Source organism: Delphinapterus leucas, chromosome 11 (assembly GCF_059928025.1).
Source record: "Delphinapterus leucas isolate spDelLeu-1000000601 "Yukka" chromosome 11, BTC_Dleu_Yukka2, whole genome shotgun sequence".
Classification (NCBI taxonomy): Eukaryota; Metazoa; Chordata; class Mammalia; order Artiodactyla; family Monodontidae; genus Delphinapterus; species Delphinapterus leucas.
The window spans coordinates 62,624,452-62,642,034 of record NC_143139.1 but is presented as its reverse complement, the minus strand read 5'-3'; positions in this window follow the sequence as shown (position 1 = coordinate 62,642,034).

Below are 17,583 nucleotides of genomic sequence, written 5' to 3'. Positions count from 1 at the left end.
GGGGACACGGGTTCGTGCCCCAGTCCAGGAAGATCCCACATGCCACAGAGCGGCTGGGCCCGTAAGCCATGGCCGCTGAGCCTGCGCGTCCGGAGCCTGTGCTCCGCAACGGGAGAGGCCACAACAGTGAGAGGCCCGCGTACCGCAAAAAAAAAATAGCTTTGAGAAGGAGAGGGTAATTGAGTAAGATGAGGTTGACTGGATTTAGCAGTGTGGAGGTCTTTGGTAACATTGATAAGGTGTGTTTTAGTGGAGTAGTGCAGATGAAAGACTAACTGGAGAGGATTCAGGAGAAAATGGGAGGACAGAAATTTGAGAGAGTATAGATGACTTTTTCAAAGAGTTATATAAATGAGCAGAGACTTGGGAGGAGAGCAGGAGATAAATACTGGATCAAGAAGTTGTGGTTTCATTTTTAACATGGTTGGTATCACAGTGTGTTTTCATATCTGTGGGATTAAGTCAGTCAAGTGGGAAAACTAAAGATACTGGATTGAGTGGGGGAAATGAATGGAGAAATCTTCTTCAGTGAGTAAGACGGGGTAGGATCAAGTGAGCAAACAGGAGAGTTAGCCTTAGGCAGTTAGCAAGAGCATTTTATCCACAGTAACAGCAGGGAATACAGAGCATAGGGATACAGGTGCAGGTGTGTCATGGTAGATGTGGTGGAAGTCATTTCCTGATTGCTTTCTATTCTCTTCAGTGTAATAAGAAGCTGAGATTACAGAATGGGGAGGAGGTACTGGATCTTTTCCACTTCACAGCCTTAAAGTATACACCATCTTCCCATCATGGACAAACAATAAATAACCTCCTACAGTGTTTGCATCCACTGGGCCATATCTCTGGAGAAGGGTACGCCAGAATATGCAACAACTAAAGATAGTCCCCCTCCATGTAATTCAGAGGTGCCTCTTCAGAGAAACGCTGCCTTATCCCGTCTCCATTGGGAATCTATTATTTAGAATGAGTTTTTCTCTAAGGATACTCTCTGCCCCTTGTAAATAAGTTTCTACTGGATCGGTCCTTACTGCTTGCTGGACATGTGCAGGCTTTTATGATATCCAGAAATAGGTTCACTGCTGGTTGTGAGACAAATATTAATGTTACACAAATATGTAATTACCTATTCTGATAAGCGCTGTGAAAAGAAGAGGTAAATTTGAGCTAAAATCTGAAGGAGAAGGAGGTAGGCAAAAGAGAAGAGAAGAAGAGCATGCTCAAAGACCTTGAAGTGGGCACTGGAGAAACCAAAAAGAGGCCAGTGGGGCAAGAGCACAGAAAGTGAAGGAGAGAAGGGTGATGGAGACAGGCAGTGATAAGGCTGGGGAGACAGGTCAGAGTCAGGTCATGCAGAATCTTGTAGGTCATGTTCTGAATCTTGGTCTTTATCATAAGACCAGTGGAAAGCCAATGAAGTCATTGATGCAAAGATGTAACATGATCAGATTTGCACTGTGAAAACACTTCAGAACTCAGGCAGCCAGAAGTGAGAGATCAGTTTCTCTTTTTATGCAGTGAGCTCCAAGGATAGGTATGGTGGTTTAAAGGAGCCAGAGATTCAGATATGCATGAGCAAAGTGCAATAGGTATTTAAAGAGCGAAAGGATGAACATATGAAATGAAGCTGGGAAGGCAATATTGATTTAGTCCATCATTTAAGTCTTCCATCTCACAGTTCTATATCCCACAGACAATATTTGTCTTAACAGTAAGGTCATTTCCTGAGTCTCCTTTTATTCTTCTTTACCCAAATCCACTACTGGTCTCTTCCACTTTCTCACTGAATCTTAAGAACTGTCATCTCCAGCTTTCCCAAAGATTTCAAAGGCTCAGAATTTAAAGCCCTTTTTTATAGCACACCCTTCCCTCCACTACAGTTTCTTATCCTGCATTTCTATTACAATTGGTACATTAAGGTGGTTGTACCTTCTCACCTCCAGTCACAGCCTATTAACTAGAGTTGTCTCTCCCCGCAGCTCTGTGTCAGAAACCCTCAATCTTGGGGCAGGATTCAGTGATTATCTAAAAGTGTTGCCCCAATTCTAAACAATCATTTGCTTGAAAGCAACCAGGTAGAATTAATTTGGTTGATATCTTGATCAGTATGAGAACGTTATCCCCCCAACACCAAAAAAAAAAAAGTGTGCTAAGGAATTCCTATTATACTGGATATGTCTCATTGGTAGCCATTAGAATGATCCAGAATTTCCTTATATAGTTGGGAACCTCAATTACAGAGAAGAGAAAGTCACATAGTTCTTCTTTCAATATGAACAAAATTACTACTGAGTATAATGAACTTTAATTTAGTTGTTGGGGGTACTATAACACTAGTGAAGAAGAAAAAAATGATTAAGATATTTTTAAATGGTAACTGAACAAATGTCTTTATATGACCTACTTAAAATATATGTATCATCATGCAGAACAGTTTTGTGAATTTTAAAGTACTTTCAGGTTAATTTGTTCAATGATGACAAAACTACCTAGAGTTTATTTTTCACATAATGTGTGCAGGCTCACATACATTATGTCAGCATTATTTTAAAATTATAGACCTTTTCATAGTGATGGTGAATACTAATACAGACAATATAATATACCACTATTCTAAAAATCCCCCTGAACCATCTTTGGGACTTGCTTTTTATCTCTGTTTAGAGATTCATTTGGTTTACGGATCTCCTGAGTTAACTCCATAAGTGAGTTCTCATGTGTAGCCCTCAATGTTTCCAGTCAATGGCAGTTTTAAATGAAATTTCACCAAAGTTCAGTATAGCAAATTAGCTCTGAGCTAGGAAGCCTTGTGCAGAGTTATAGAAAAGACAACAATCTTGCTCTTTATATCTTTTATTAGAAATGAAATTTATAGGGTGTGGAGGAGGACACTTTCAGTTGTTTAAACAACAGCCATTCCCTCGTCTGTCCTATTCTTCTTTGCTAGGATATTTATTCTACTTTCCATGCTATAGAGACAGAAGATGACACACAATCACTCAATCTCTCTCAGGTAGAGCATGGGCAGGTGACCCAGTCTTCATCAATGGGACTCAAGGCTAAGTTTGCTGATAGGCTCCTGGGAAACATTTCTGTTTTTCATAAAAAGAGGATGTCCTGCCTGGAGCTGTGGTAGACTTCCAGTGACCATGAGGAAACAAACTTATGGATAAACGTCAACACACTGAAATTGCAGATCAGAAAGAACTTGGGTCCCTGATGTCATAATAAAGTCTCTAAACCAAGCTTGGAGCCATCCTACATTTACATTTTATGTTCTATGGTCTATTACATTTTTCCCTTGCATAATCTATCTTTATTTGGGAATAATGACTGGATTAAATCTCTAAGTAAACACATTAATTAAACATCTTCCTAGTAGTTACAAGTACAAAGGCAATGGAGAATTCTTATCTCTTCATGCTTTTAACGGATTCCAACTTGATTGAGCAGATTGTTAATGGTAAACAAACCTAGAATATATGGATTTATGAGGCATGGTCAGCTACAAAATGCCATGTCAGCTACATAATTAACAGAGTATAAAATGATGAGTTTTATAACCATCACATCTCCCTTTGTGTCAGCAATGCCCTACATGCGTCCCTTAGAGACTTTATATATTAAATCTGGGCCAGGGTAAATATTGGGTTGGCCAAAAATTTTGTTCGGGTTTTTCCAAGTTATGAAAATCCTGAACTAACTTTTTGGCCAACCCAATACCAATGCTATAAGGAAAGGTGTAGAATACTGTGTTATCAGTCCCAGACTTTACCATATTTCACCTCTATTTCCTTTGAACGATTAGAAAAGTTTGATATAGGGTCAGATCTCTGGATTTTGTAAATGTGATTTGACAACTGAACCCATAGTGGTATCTCACTGTCACGATTTATAACTTTCATTTTCTAATGAGCAATATAAAATGGCAACTCAAGCAGCACAATAATATTTTCAGAAGATGTCTAAACAGCAACACTTGCTGTTTTCTCCCTTCTAATTAGCTCTGTATGGGTTCTTCCCAACAAAAAGTCAGACTCTGAAACTGGCCATGGATAAAATTTTTATTTGAAACTGTGGCTTGTGATCTAAAGAGGAAGACTGTATATCCTTCAGAAACACTAGATTTTGAGCTGAGTTCAGTAAGTAGGTATCTTGTTTGAGGAGGTTGTTGGGGGCAGGATAATTAAGGAAGAAGAAGGAGTGTGTCTGGATATTTGAATGCCTTATTGTACAGACTGACACTTTCCTCTCAAAATCATTTTTTCCTTCTCACATAGTAATAGGATTTTTGTTTAATCACAAAGCTTCTCTATGTAAAGCATTTCCCAACTTCCCTCACAGCAAGGTATGGTCTTGTGACTAACTTCTGGCCAATGAAATATAAATGGTGTTATCATGGACAATTTCTAAATAATGGCCATAAAAGAAAAAAATGTAGCCTCTTTTTTCCACCTTTTATTCTCCCTTCCTCTGACTAGCAAAACCCATATTGTACCATGAGACGGAAGTTGTTTGTTAAAGATGAAAGGGCAACAAAACAGAAGGAGCCTGGATATTTGATATTTATAGAATTACCATGCTAGCCTGGACCAATTTCCTAGGCTTTCATGTGAAAGAGAAAAAATTCCTTTTTGATCAAGACACTATTATCTTTGCTCTCTACTACTGAGATGAACCAATATTCAAACTAATGTATTCACTCATCCCCATAAAGATTCAGCATTTGCCCTCTGTGTGTGTGTGTGTGTGTGTGTGTGTGTCTGTGTCTGTGTCTGTGTGTGTATATATATATAGTATTTGGTCCTTTAAATATATAAAATTTTAATTTTATTTTTCATTCTCTCTTGAAAGATCTTAATACAGTCAACTAAAACTCTCACCACTACACAAAAAAAGGAAGAATAGATATTGGGGAACAACTAGCAGTTTCTGCAAATTGGATTATTTTGGTAAATGAACAAAATACAATTTCAGTGGCACATGGGCTTAAAATATTATTTAACAAGTTTATTTCTCAATTATCACCATCCACAGATTTTCCTCACCTGTTATTTTAAGAAAATGTTAGCATTTGCCTAAAGTTCTCAATATAAATTCTTCTTTGCATCATAAGCCTTCCCAAAATAATCAGGTAGTTTAAAACTTGTTCCTAGAAAATCATTTTGGTTGGAAGGATGTCAATACAGACACTCCTGCATTTATAAACTTTTAAATTAAGAAGCTTTGTGCATTCACAAAAGCTGCCTCTGCGGCAAGGCACCTTAACTCTTGACTTTACAAGCAGTTGGAAGAAGGGTATATAAGATCAAATTATTTTCCTCAATCTGGTTTTTTCTTTTTTTTGCATTTTTTCCTGTTTAGAGTTGGTTTTTTGTATTTTATGAACTTATGTTCACCAGCACTTCAAAAATGCAAAGACAGTGAGAATGTGAAAAGTTCCTGGTAAAGAAGACCTCTGATTTGGAGTGAAAATAGTAATAATAAAATGAAGCAATTTGTGAGAAAAGAATGTTGCATGTACATAAAGCATACTAGCACTATCTTAAAGGAAAAGAGTAAATCATGCAATGTGTGGAAAGAGCTCTGTACCTTTACAATACTACATAATCACCAAGTGATAAGAAAAATGAGTTGCAAATGGGAAAACCAGATCTGTGTGGCTGGTTCCACAGTCACAAACTTTGCCAGTTGTTGAACTCACTGAGAGGCCATTAAAAATCCTGATGTCTGCTTGCCCCTCCCCAGAGGTTTTAATTTAATTGGTCTGTGATGTAGCAGTGGCCTGGAGATCTAGATTTTTAAATCTCCCCAAGTTCTTCCCATGTGCAGCCAAGATTGAGGATCACTGAATCAAGGTAATAGCATCCATGCCAGACGCCAGCTAGTATCATGTTAACGCAGGAGAAGGTTGGGAATTCATTCAAAACCTTAAATTTAAGATTGGAGAAGGGTCTGATTATAAAAATGTCTCAAGCCACAGAAGGTCAGAGCCTATTACTCCATCTGTAATGGAGTAGATCCTAAGATTCTATAAGATAACACTGACCATGTTATCTGCAATGATGGAAATGTTCTACATCTGTGTTGAATACAATAACCACTTGCTCCTTGTGACTACTGAGGATTGGAAATGTAGCTAGTATGACTAAGGAAATTTCTAATTCTAATAAATTTCTAAATTTCTAATATTATTTAGCTAATAAATAATATTTTAAAAGTTAATATTATCATTAAATGTTAATTAATTTAAATTTAAATAGCAATAAGTGATAAGTGGCTACCTTACTGGATAGCATAGCCTTAAAATAAACTCAAAGAACATCACGTTGGTGCACTACCTGATTAAACAGATTTTCAATGTTGATAAAGTGGGTGGCCTAGTTTAGATAAAGGTGCCATATAGAACATATATTTGCAAGAATAAAAAAAGACAATGAATTTTTTTAAGCTCCAGAGAATATAATCACACTCTTATACTGGCAAAAAGAACTATAACCTTTATTCATCCTTTGTAAATCTTGAATCCCTGAACAAACAGACTTAAAAACAGACTTTCAGAACAAAAAGCTGTCTGTAAACATAAATTTATACATGCTTTTTATTTTGATAATTGTTATTAAATCAACCACCTAATCTATAAATATAAAAGTATGGCAATAAGCTTCATGTCTGAAATAAACTCACACGAATGCACACATAGAGAGGTATGAAGTAAGAATCTATGCCCATAAAATAAGCATGCCTTCTTTTTTTCTATCTTTACATGAATAACTTGAATTGTGTGCTTACTACAGACCAGACACTGTGCTTACTGCGTTAGATGCATATTCTCATAATCATCTAAGGAGATAGGTACTATTACCCACACTGAGCACATGAGGAAATGGAGGCTCACAGCAGTTAATTTTTTTATATTCACCCAACTCATGAACGTTAAAGCTGAATGCTGCATTCTGTATTTATTAATAGTAATAATTGACAAACCTCCTTATAATTATATAGGGATTTTAAGAATGTTATTTTTATTGCTATTCAACATTTCTTTACCACTACTGAAATTCTCTATCAACAGAGAATAATCAGTCACTGTCTGAGCAAGGTGTAATCTGTGTCTATGCGTGAATACGCTTTCACTGTTACTATACCATTTATATTTCTATAGCTCTAGCTCTTCAACAGCAGCTTGAACAAAGCCAAATTCTAGAAGTCACGGTAACAAAAATTCATCACTATTCATAAATTAGAACAATGGATTGCTTCCAACTGTCTCCCGTAGTTTTGCCAAGGCAGCAAGAACAAAAGAAGGATAATGAGTATCACCCATGCCTTTTGTTTCGGAACTATTCATTAAATAAAGATAATTTAGCCAAAATACACTTGAAAAAGACTTGCTGATTTGCACATTCCTTACAAATGCATTCAGCAAGTGACAATGGCATTTAAGATCTAAATTTACAATGAAGAGATATCACAGGATTTTGAAGTAGCAAAACCATTTCTAGCTGCTGAAGTGTAAGAATGAAGAGACAAAATAATGAGACCTTGGGAACATGTCTAAAAATGTGACACCAACACATGGAACATCCATCCCCAGCTGTCTTCAGAAAGCTTGATGTACACTTAAAATGCATGACATCGCCACACCAGAGCCGCTTTCAAAATTTATCACCTGGTTTTGTATATTTTACTCTAGATTCCACTAGAAAGATGTTAAACCAACTGAATTACTGTCACCAGCTAGTGAGTTCTTGCATAGTTATTCTCCAAATACCTTGGAAATGAACATCTCCAAGGCCTCATCTAATAACCAAAGTTGCCATTTTCAAACGGGAAATGAAACAGTACATTTGAAGATTCGTTTTCTCATATTCTCCAATGCTGCCTCTACTTTTGGTTAACATAAATGTATGTTCCTATTAATATTTCAAAATCTTTTTTTAAAATAAGGAGTCATCTAAAACAAAATCCAACTTCAATATCTAATTATAGCTATTTATTAAATGTATAATATATGTACTATAAATGTTCCAGGCACTGTGCTTGTGTCATCTCATTTAATCCTCTCAGTGCTATGAAAAAAACATTATTTTCTATAGTTCACCTATGAGGAAACTGAAGCTGAGGGGTAAATGACTTCCCCAAAGTAACCTAACCAGTAGGGACGTGTGCCTGGTGTGCCATACTCTCAACCATTCTCTTTTATGCCTGGCTAGGAATATAACTGGAGGCAGTTAAAAGAGTTCTAGCCCTTTCTTGTCTGAAAATAGACTACCATTTCTTTCGCAGAAAACAGCTACTTTGAAAAAAACAGTGAGAGTAGTCTTATAATAGACTCCAATGATATACTTACTTTCCCACCAGTTATCCAGAAATAACCAACAAGAAATAATTTTTCATTTTTTTATAACATGTTGGAGTCTTTCCTTACTTTTCCAGATGGATTCAAAATCATATTTATTAACTCAAATCCATTTTATTATGTTTTTATTCTATACTATGAATTGACCCCTTTCTTAATAAGAACTCAAATTGAGTCAGAAGTAAATTGCTACACTGTTACAGAGCAAAAGAACAGATGGTAACATAAGTTTAGAAGGCAAAACAAGACCATGTAAATTCTAGAAGAAAACATGGGCATATTTCTTTAAAGTCCTGAAGTAGAGAAAGCCTTCCAAACTAAGTAAGTACCACACACTGATTGTGCCTCTGGAGCTCCAAAAGCCTTCCAAATTATGACCTCAATTCCACACACCATTGAAAGTTCTATAAATTCAACTTTTGCATGATTAAAAACACCCTAAGAAAAGCAAATTACAAACAAACAAACCTAGTAAATATCACAGAAAGAATATATAAAAAGCTCTAAAAATTAAGTAAAAAAACCAACACCCAACAGAAAAATGGACAAATAATATGAACCTAGTGTTTATAGGGTAAAAGAAAAATTAGTCTCTTATACATATAAAAGCTTATTCTCTTATTCTCTCAGAATAAAAGAACAGCAAACTATAAACTATACCAAGATATAATTTTAACCTATATAGATATGGCAAAAATCTAAAATTTACAATAAGCTCTGTTAGACAATTTGTAAGGAAACAATTCCTCTAATACACTACTAGTAAAGCATGATGCAACATCCGTGCGGCCACTTGACAATGACTATTAAAATCAACAAGCATTTACTGTGTGATGCATCTATATTTCTAAGAATTTATTTTGCCAATTTACATGCATATATATATATATATAATACAACATATCTATAGAGCTATTCATTGTAATATTTTTCTGTAATTACAAAAGACTGAGAAAAAGACCAGAAAGCAGACAGCAGAAGCAAGAAGAACTACAATCCTGCAGCCTGTGGAACAAAAACCACATTCACAGAAGGATAGGCAAGATGAAAAGGCAGAGAGCTACATACCAGATGAAGGAACAAGATAAAACCACAGAAAAACAACTAAATGAAGTGGAGATAGGCAACCTTCCAGAAAAAGAACTCAGAATAATGATAGTGAAGATGATCCAGGGCCTTGGAAAAAGAATGGAGGCAAAGATGGAGAAGATGCAAGAAATGTTTAACAAAGACCTAGAAGAATTAAAGAACAAACAAACAAAGATGAACAATACAATAACTGAAATGAAAAATACACTAGAAGTAATCAATAGCACAATAACTGAGGCAGAAGAACGGATAAGTGAACTGGAAGACAGAATGGTGGAATTCACTGCTGCGGAACAGAATAAAGAAAAAAGAATGAAAAGAAATGAAGGCGCCTAAGAGACCTCTGGGACAACATTAAATGCAACAACATTCGCATTATAGGGGTCCCAGAAGGAGAAGAGAGAGAGAAAGGACCCTAGAAAATATTTGAAGAGATTACAGTCGAAAACTTCCCTAACATGGAAAAGGAAATAGCCACCCAAGTCCAGGAAGCACAGAGAGTCCCAGGCAGGATAAATGCCAAGATACATAGTGATCAAATTGACAAAAATTAAAGACAAAGAAAAATAATTGAAAGCAACAAGGGAAAAATGACAAATAACATACAAAGGAACTCCCATAAGGTTAACAGCTGATTTCTCAGCAGAAATTCTACAAGCCAGAAGGGAGTGGCATGATATATTAAAAGTGATGAAAGGGAAGAACCTACAACCAAGATTACTCTACCTGGCAAGGATCTCATTCAGATTCGATGAAGAAATCAAAAGCTTTACAGACAAGCAAAAGCTGAGAGAGTTCAGCACCACCAAACCAGCTCTACAACAAATGCTAAAGGAACTTCTCTAAGTGGGAAACACAAGAGAAGAAAAGGACCTACAAAAACAAACCCATTACAATTAAGAAAATGGTAATAGGAACATACATATCAATAATTACCTTAAATGTGAACGGATTAAATGCTCCAACCAAAATGCTTGCTGAATGGATACAAAAACAAGACCTATATATATGCTGTCTACAAGAGACCCACTTCAGACCTAGGGACACATACAGGCTGAAAGTGAGGGGATGGAAAAAGATATTCCATGCAAATGGAAATCAAAAGAAAACTGGAGTAGCAATACTCATCTCAGATTAAATAGACTTTAAAACAAAGAATACTACAAGAGACAAGGAAGGACACTACATAATGATCAAGGGATCAATCCAAGAACATATAACAATTATAAATATATATGCACCCAACATAGGAGCACCTCAATACATAAGGCAACTGCTAACAGCTCTAAAAGAGGACACTGACAGTAACACAATAATAGTGGGGGACTTTAACACCTTACTTACACCAATGGACAGATCAGCCAAACAGAAAATTAATAAGGAAACACAAGCTTTAAATGACACAATAGACCAGATAGATTTAATTGATATTTATAGGACATTCCATCCAAAAACAGCACATTACACTTTCTTCTCAAGTGCGCACGGAACATTCTCCAGGACAGATCACATCTTGGGTCACAAATCAAACCTCAGTAAATTTAAGAAAACTGAAATCATATCAAGCATCTTTTCTGACCACAACACTATGAGATTAGAAATCAATTACAGGGAAAAAAACACAAACACATGGAGGCTAAAGAATACATTACTAAATAACCAAGTGATCACTGAAGAAATCAAAGAGGAAATCAAAAAATACCTAGAGACAAATGACAATGAAAACACAACAATACAAAACCTATGACATGCAGCAGAAGCAATTCTAAGAGGGAACTTTATAGCAATACCAGCCTACCTCAAGAAGCAAGAAAAATCTCAAGTAAACAACCTCACCTTACACCTAGAAGAACTAGAGAAAGAACCAACAAAAGCCAAAGTTAGTAGAAGGAAAGAAATCATAGCTATCAGAGCAGAAATAAATGAAACAGAAACAAAGAAAACAATAGCAAAGATCAATAAAACTAAAAGCTGGTTCTTTGAGAAGATAAACAAAATTGATAAACCATTAGCCAGACTCATCAAAAAAAGGGGGAGAGGACTCAAATCAATAAAACTAGAATGAAAATAAAAAAGGACTGAGAAAGAAAAACAACAAAAAACATCTATCAATTGGGAGAATACAGGAATACACCATAATTGGCTTAACCACTACCCTACGGTTGATTTTTTTTTTCCTGTTTTCACTTTTTTCCCATAACTTTACATGCCCCAGCCTTTTCCTAGAAGAGAATTAACATAGACTGGGCTGTAGCAACATGGAATTCTGGGAGTGCATGAGACCCAGATAGAGCGTGAGAACAGAATTCACGTGATCTCCCTCCTCTAGAGAGAATCCAGCACAGCACAGTCACCAAGCCAGATGGAGGGAATCAAACACGAGCCAGGTCTAGGCAATAATTAGTGTGCAAAGGGAGATATAACTCTAAAGAAAAGGATTGAGGTCACGGCATTAGGAGAAGAAACAGATGGAAGAATCATTTGAACCATATCCAGGTCTTTTGGGGATGGTCAAGAAGAAGAGAGAGAAAAAGCTACCTTGGATAATTTTGCTGAAAAGTTTGCCTCAGAAGAAAACTGGAAGTGTGTCAGAGACCTAAGGAGATAAGAAATATCCCAGGCAAACCATGGCTAAAAGCAAACAAGCAAATACAACCTTCCTTCCTATTCTCATCCTTACCAAAATAGATTTACTAAGATGCAGCCAGACAGGATTGCCAGGCCTCACGCATCTCTCCAGACAACCTTATAGTTGATCTCAACACTATATTGGAACATATTTCCATTATCTACAATATCATAAATGTAAGAAAATAGTTACTTATAATATTTACTCATAGCAGTGAATCCCAGCATTAAAACATGGAATCTTATTCCAATCATATCGGCAGTAATCTAGGCAATTGTCAAGAAATCAAAAAGATGGAGAAAACTTGAATAGCAATCAGATAGTCTGGATATTGTAATGACAGATCTGAATCAGTTATTTAGAAATGTGTTATGACTGTATTTAAAATAACCAAACAATCTGAAAAGAATCACTTCAACTGTGCATAAAAGGCAGGTTGAATTTTTCAGTGCACATAGTTTCTGCTACGCCCAGAACATTAAGTTTTCTTCTCCTCGGTGATTATTTAAAATAGTCCTGCAGGTGCTAAGGCTATAATTTCTGAAAATTTAAATTTTCAGGAGACCATATTTTAGCCACAGAAATCTGATTGACTAAATCACTTTGTAATATATAGACTCTCAACATCTTAAGACTATATAACCTGTGACATTATTAGATGGGAGTTAGTGAGACTGGGATTTTAATATACACAGGCTTTAACTGTATGCACCATAAATACAAACATCTTGACTCAAATGACTAGTCAGTTAGCCAACCTGTACAAAAAAATAGTCAAACTAATTTTGTTTGGGTTTACTGGAACCTTTTAGAAAAAATGATTAAAGTAATATTTCATTCAAAAGTCTATTATGCAAATATAACCGTTTTTTAAAAATCACTGTTTTAGAAAGTCAACATGAGATTTAATAATTTAATCTAATACATCTAATAATAAGTATTTAATTTATCTAATCTAATAACTAGTGTTTTTTATTTTTTTCAAAGAATTCCTATCTCCAATTATTGTTATAAGATGAAGCCATAGGGGACATACATCATTCTTCAAAAAATACAACACAGCATGATGCAGGATGTGATTTATTCTGTTTGAAATAATATCTTCTTGAGGATAAATTAAAGCAATTTCATTAGAAGGGTTTTTGAGAGTCTGGTTTTTGGACTGATTATTTAAAAAGTCTTTCCATGTATTATAAAATTGTTTGTTACAATGCTTATTGAATTTGAACTGTAAGAATTGAACTAAATTAATTCTAAGCCTGACAACGTTATTAAATCATATAAGACCTTGCCAATGTACTGCCTATGATGTCAGGATCAGATAGGATTTTGTAGAAAATACCCATTTAAACTTTTGCTTAAATTGAAAAAACATTATTTTAATACAAACAAAAAATGTAGATAAAGAGTATCCATTGCAGGGAGACTTCAATAAGATTCTACACTTGAGCTTTATTAGATGTTAGGAGAGTATGGTGACCCAAGTGCTTTGTCTACAAAAACAGCTGAATAGAACATAACTGGGTTCTAATATCCTACAGTCGTTAGGGGAAGAGGTTCCAATAGGATGAGAAGCCTCATAGCAAGAAGATAAACACAGAAACCCAAGACCAAATTCACTCTCTGATCATATCTTTCATTTATAGAATTTAAGAAATTTTAGGTATTCTCTAGACTTCTACACGTAGAAATCCTCAGAGACCAAAAAGACTTTAAAAACCAAGTTGTCAGAAATGGCCAAAAATAACCCCGACACTTTTACACATAGTATAGACAAGATCAACTCACCCTTCAGACTTTAGGTAAAGTATATTTTAATTATCCAGCAGCACTGTAGGCTGCTTGCCACATAATTTTAAGACTGGAAATACTGATATGCTAATATTTCTTATCTATGGAAAACTGCTAGTTGTTTCCTAACATCTTTCTCTCCTTCTTCCATAATAGTATGATTGTGCCTGCTCATATGGCTGCCCAGTTAGAGACAATATTTCCCAGCTCACCTTGCAACTAGATATAGTCATATGACTAAATTCACAACAAGGCCAGTGAGCTTAATGGCAACCTCCTCCTCACTTTCCTAAAGTAAATTGATGCCCTCCATTTGGGGTTGTTATCACCCTCCATGGGTGGGTGGTGACCCAGCTTCAACCACATAGACAAGTGTACTACCTTTGAGGGCAGAGAGACCTGGTACAAGGACCATTTCCCTAACACCTCTTGGAGCAGGTCAGCCTCACCAGCTGTGACTGGATAATTGCATTCTATAGTATTTGAATAACCATATTTGAGGATCTCATTGATAAAGCAACTTAGCCTTTACCCTAAGAAATTCAACTATCCTCATCCTATATCAGTGTAATATCCTGTACTGTGAAATTCTTCAAAACAATGACTTATTTCCTTAGTCCAGGACCTGACTCATAGTAACATTCAAGAAATGTGTATTGAATAGACAATGAAGAATTCTCTCAGAGAGTTCCTAATGCTTTTTTCAGTCTACCACAGCATCACACCAAAAAAATTCATATATTTGAGCATAGTAACCATCTTACTCCTCTCCAGGCTAAATGCCAATTCTTTTAACCTTTTCTTGTTAAGACTTACTTTTCAGCACTTTAATCATTATGTCACTGTCACTCTCCTTTGGATTCTGTTCAGTTTCTCAGCATTTCTTTAAAATGTAACGATCAAGTACGCACATAAACTGTACAGTGAAGGAGTTTGAAGCATGTCACCCCAAAATAACCTACACTGGCATATTGACAATTTTGAGTTAAAAACACTTGAAAAATAGCAAATACAAGAACAACAGTCTGATCTTCCTTCCAGGAGATGAAATTCCAACATGAAAAATATAGTGTCTTTACCAGAAGGAAAGTAGTATCATTAAGGACAAGAAGTTGAGACTGAGAGAATTCTGTATAGACCTTGCTAAAATCATTCTTAATGTTCCTTTAGGTTCCCTACATATTTTAGTCACTTTTCTACAATTTCTTTCCCTCTCTTTGTTCAACCTAAGGTAAAAGTTAGTAGGTTTCACGATTTCTTTGGGTCTTCAGTCCTTATGAAGGCTTCCATGTCGTGTAAACCTTAATGTAAATCTGTATGCTGTTTGCCCCTGTTAATCTGTTTTATGTCAGTTTAATTCTCAGGCCCAGCTGAAAAACCCTGAGGGTCGAGGTAATCTAGGAAGAGTCTGACTAATGCAGATTAGAATGGAAAGATTATCTTCCAATCCCTCCATGTGATATTCAGTAGATTAGTAAGAAGTAGTAAGTACTTAGTAAGTAGGTTAGGTGTTCACCACAGAACCATAATAATAACTTATATTTACTTCATGATGCAGAAGAAAAGCTCTACTGTTTCTCTAAGCTATTTATTTGCTACTGTAAATCACTGTCTTTACTATTAGTACTTCCTTGCTGATATGTCTTCTCCTTTTGAATTCCACTATGTTTTTGTGGAACTACATTTTTATTACCTACTAACACAGTAGATTTTGATTTATTTTACCAGGTTATCATAAAAACATCAAATAAGATAGGAAAGAGCTCTGTGAATTATTGTCTAAAATGTTACTGAGGTTGATTCAGAGCCACTGGTAATTATCAATACTGTGATTTTGTTAAATATCAACATGTGAATCATTTGAGGGACTGCATTCAACTCCATGTAATAAAACTTTCTTTGATCGAATGGGTTTATTTCTCTCACTTAAAAATAAGCCTGGGAAGAGAATAAGGGAATAAATTAAGATCGGCACTGTCACTCCATATGACAGACTTCTGTTTTTGTTTTATTTTTGTTTTGCTTTACCTTGCCATCCTTAGAGTTGGTCTATCATCCTCATTATCGAAAGACAGCTGCCACACACATGGAACAGGACAAAAGGGACATACCAATGTACCTACACCTCTTATTCAGGATAACAGCGATTTTCCCATAAGCCCCACCCAGTAGATGTCTCCCAGAACTGCCTCGGATGGCCACCCACAGCTAAACAGGGATTGCAGGAGGCAAATATTTGAGCTGGGCACACTGCCTGCCTCCTAGGCCAAATTTGGGAAATGTTAGTAAAGAAGAGGGCAATTAGCTACAGGTGGAGAATTTACCATATCTACCATGTCTTACACTGTGAGAGTCCGGATTATAATTCCTAGATTATGAACAAGAGTTTATCGTTGGGCAGAATAAAAAATGAAATCAATAATTATCCCTTCTTTCCCATTAATAAGCATAGCTCTGTCTTCACTAACCATGCTCTATATAACACATACTATAGCAAAATTAATGTTTAATCATCTATTTTGGTATTTATGTAAAGCTGTAATTTCTGAAATTTCTGGTTATAACTCCTTAAAAACTTCAATAGTTCCCTTTAACCAGCCCTCTGGCAATATGAGGCCCATGCTGTCAAGGAACATTGAGAAAAAAATAAAACCAATTTTTTTAACTGTTTGGGACCTCACTTCTGAAGTGAAGTCCCCACTCTGAAGACCCTCCCCCCCTTCCTTTCCCAAAGTAGGAAAGCCTTGAAAAGAGAATGGATGTGGATTTATTACATCTCCATCAGGTGTGTCTACTTAAATGGATTAGAACTGCTCCTTTTGATGTGGGACACTTTCAGTACACAAGAATATTCAGAGATACATTCCTTATATTTGCTTTTTTGCAGGTGGTTTACATAGTCATTATTCAAGTGACAATAATAAGCTTTTACAGTATATACCTTCTATGTTTTGGTATGACTGTTTAATCTCTTCTCAAATCTAGTGAATTAAGGAAGAATCTCAATACCTGCTGCATATTTTCCATTCAGGAGTCCTTTGACAATTTAGTACCCCCTAACTAGCATCAGAACATTCTGACCATATGGCAGGTACAGTAGGAAAATGTCCTGACTTTAAGATTAGACATGCCTGAGATTGAATTCTCTATTTCCTATCATTGTGTGACCCTCATCAAATCAGTTGAACTCTCAGACCCTGTATCCTTAGCTGGGAATTGGGTTCATATTTCCTTGCAAGATAGGATTTAAAATGGTCTCTTTCCATTATTGTCAAACTGCACACTCTACCAGAATGACTCACCAGAACTAGGATTTCATAGCAATTATTTCCAACTTTAGCAAAACTTTACTTCAAGGAAACTAGGAAAAGACATCTTTAGCAGGCTTTGCACCTTTGAAAGTTGACAACCTTTAGGAATAGTATACAAAGTCTATTATTTTTCATCCTGTTAGTCTCTAGAATTATGGATCTATATGTAAATAGTGGCTTTTGCCATTCTCAAATTTGTATTGAGTGTTTTCCTAAAAATAATGCACTAAATGTTGAAAAACTGACAGCTAAAACAACATAGCCCAGCACCTGCTCATCAGAATTCCATTTGAATCTCTTTGCCTCACTGGTATGACTCTGTTTCCTACTTTGCCTCTTTGTTTATTATATATTTCAGATTCTTACTGTCTCTGCATTTACTATATAAGGTGGTACACTCT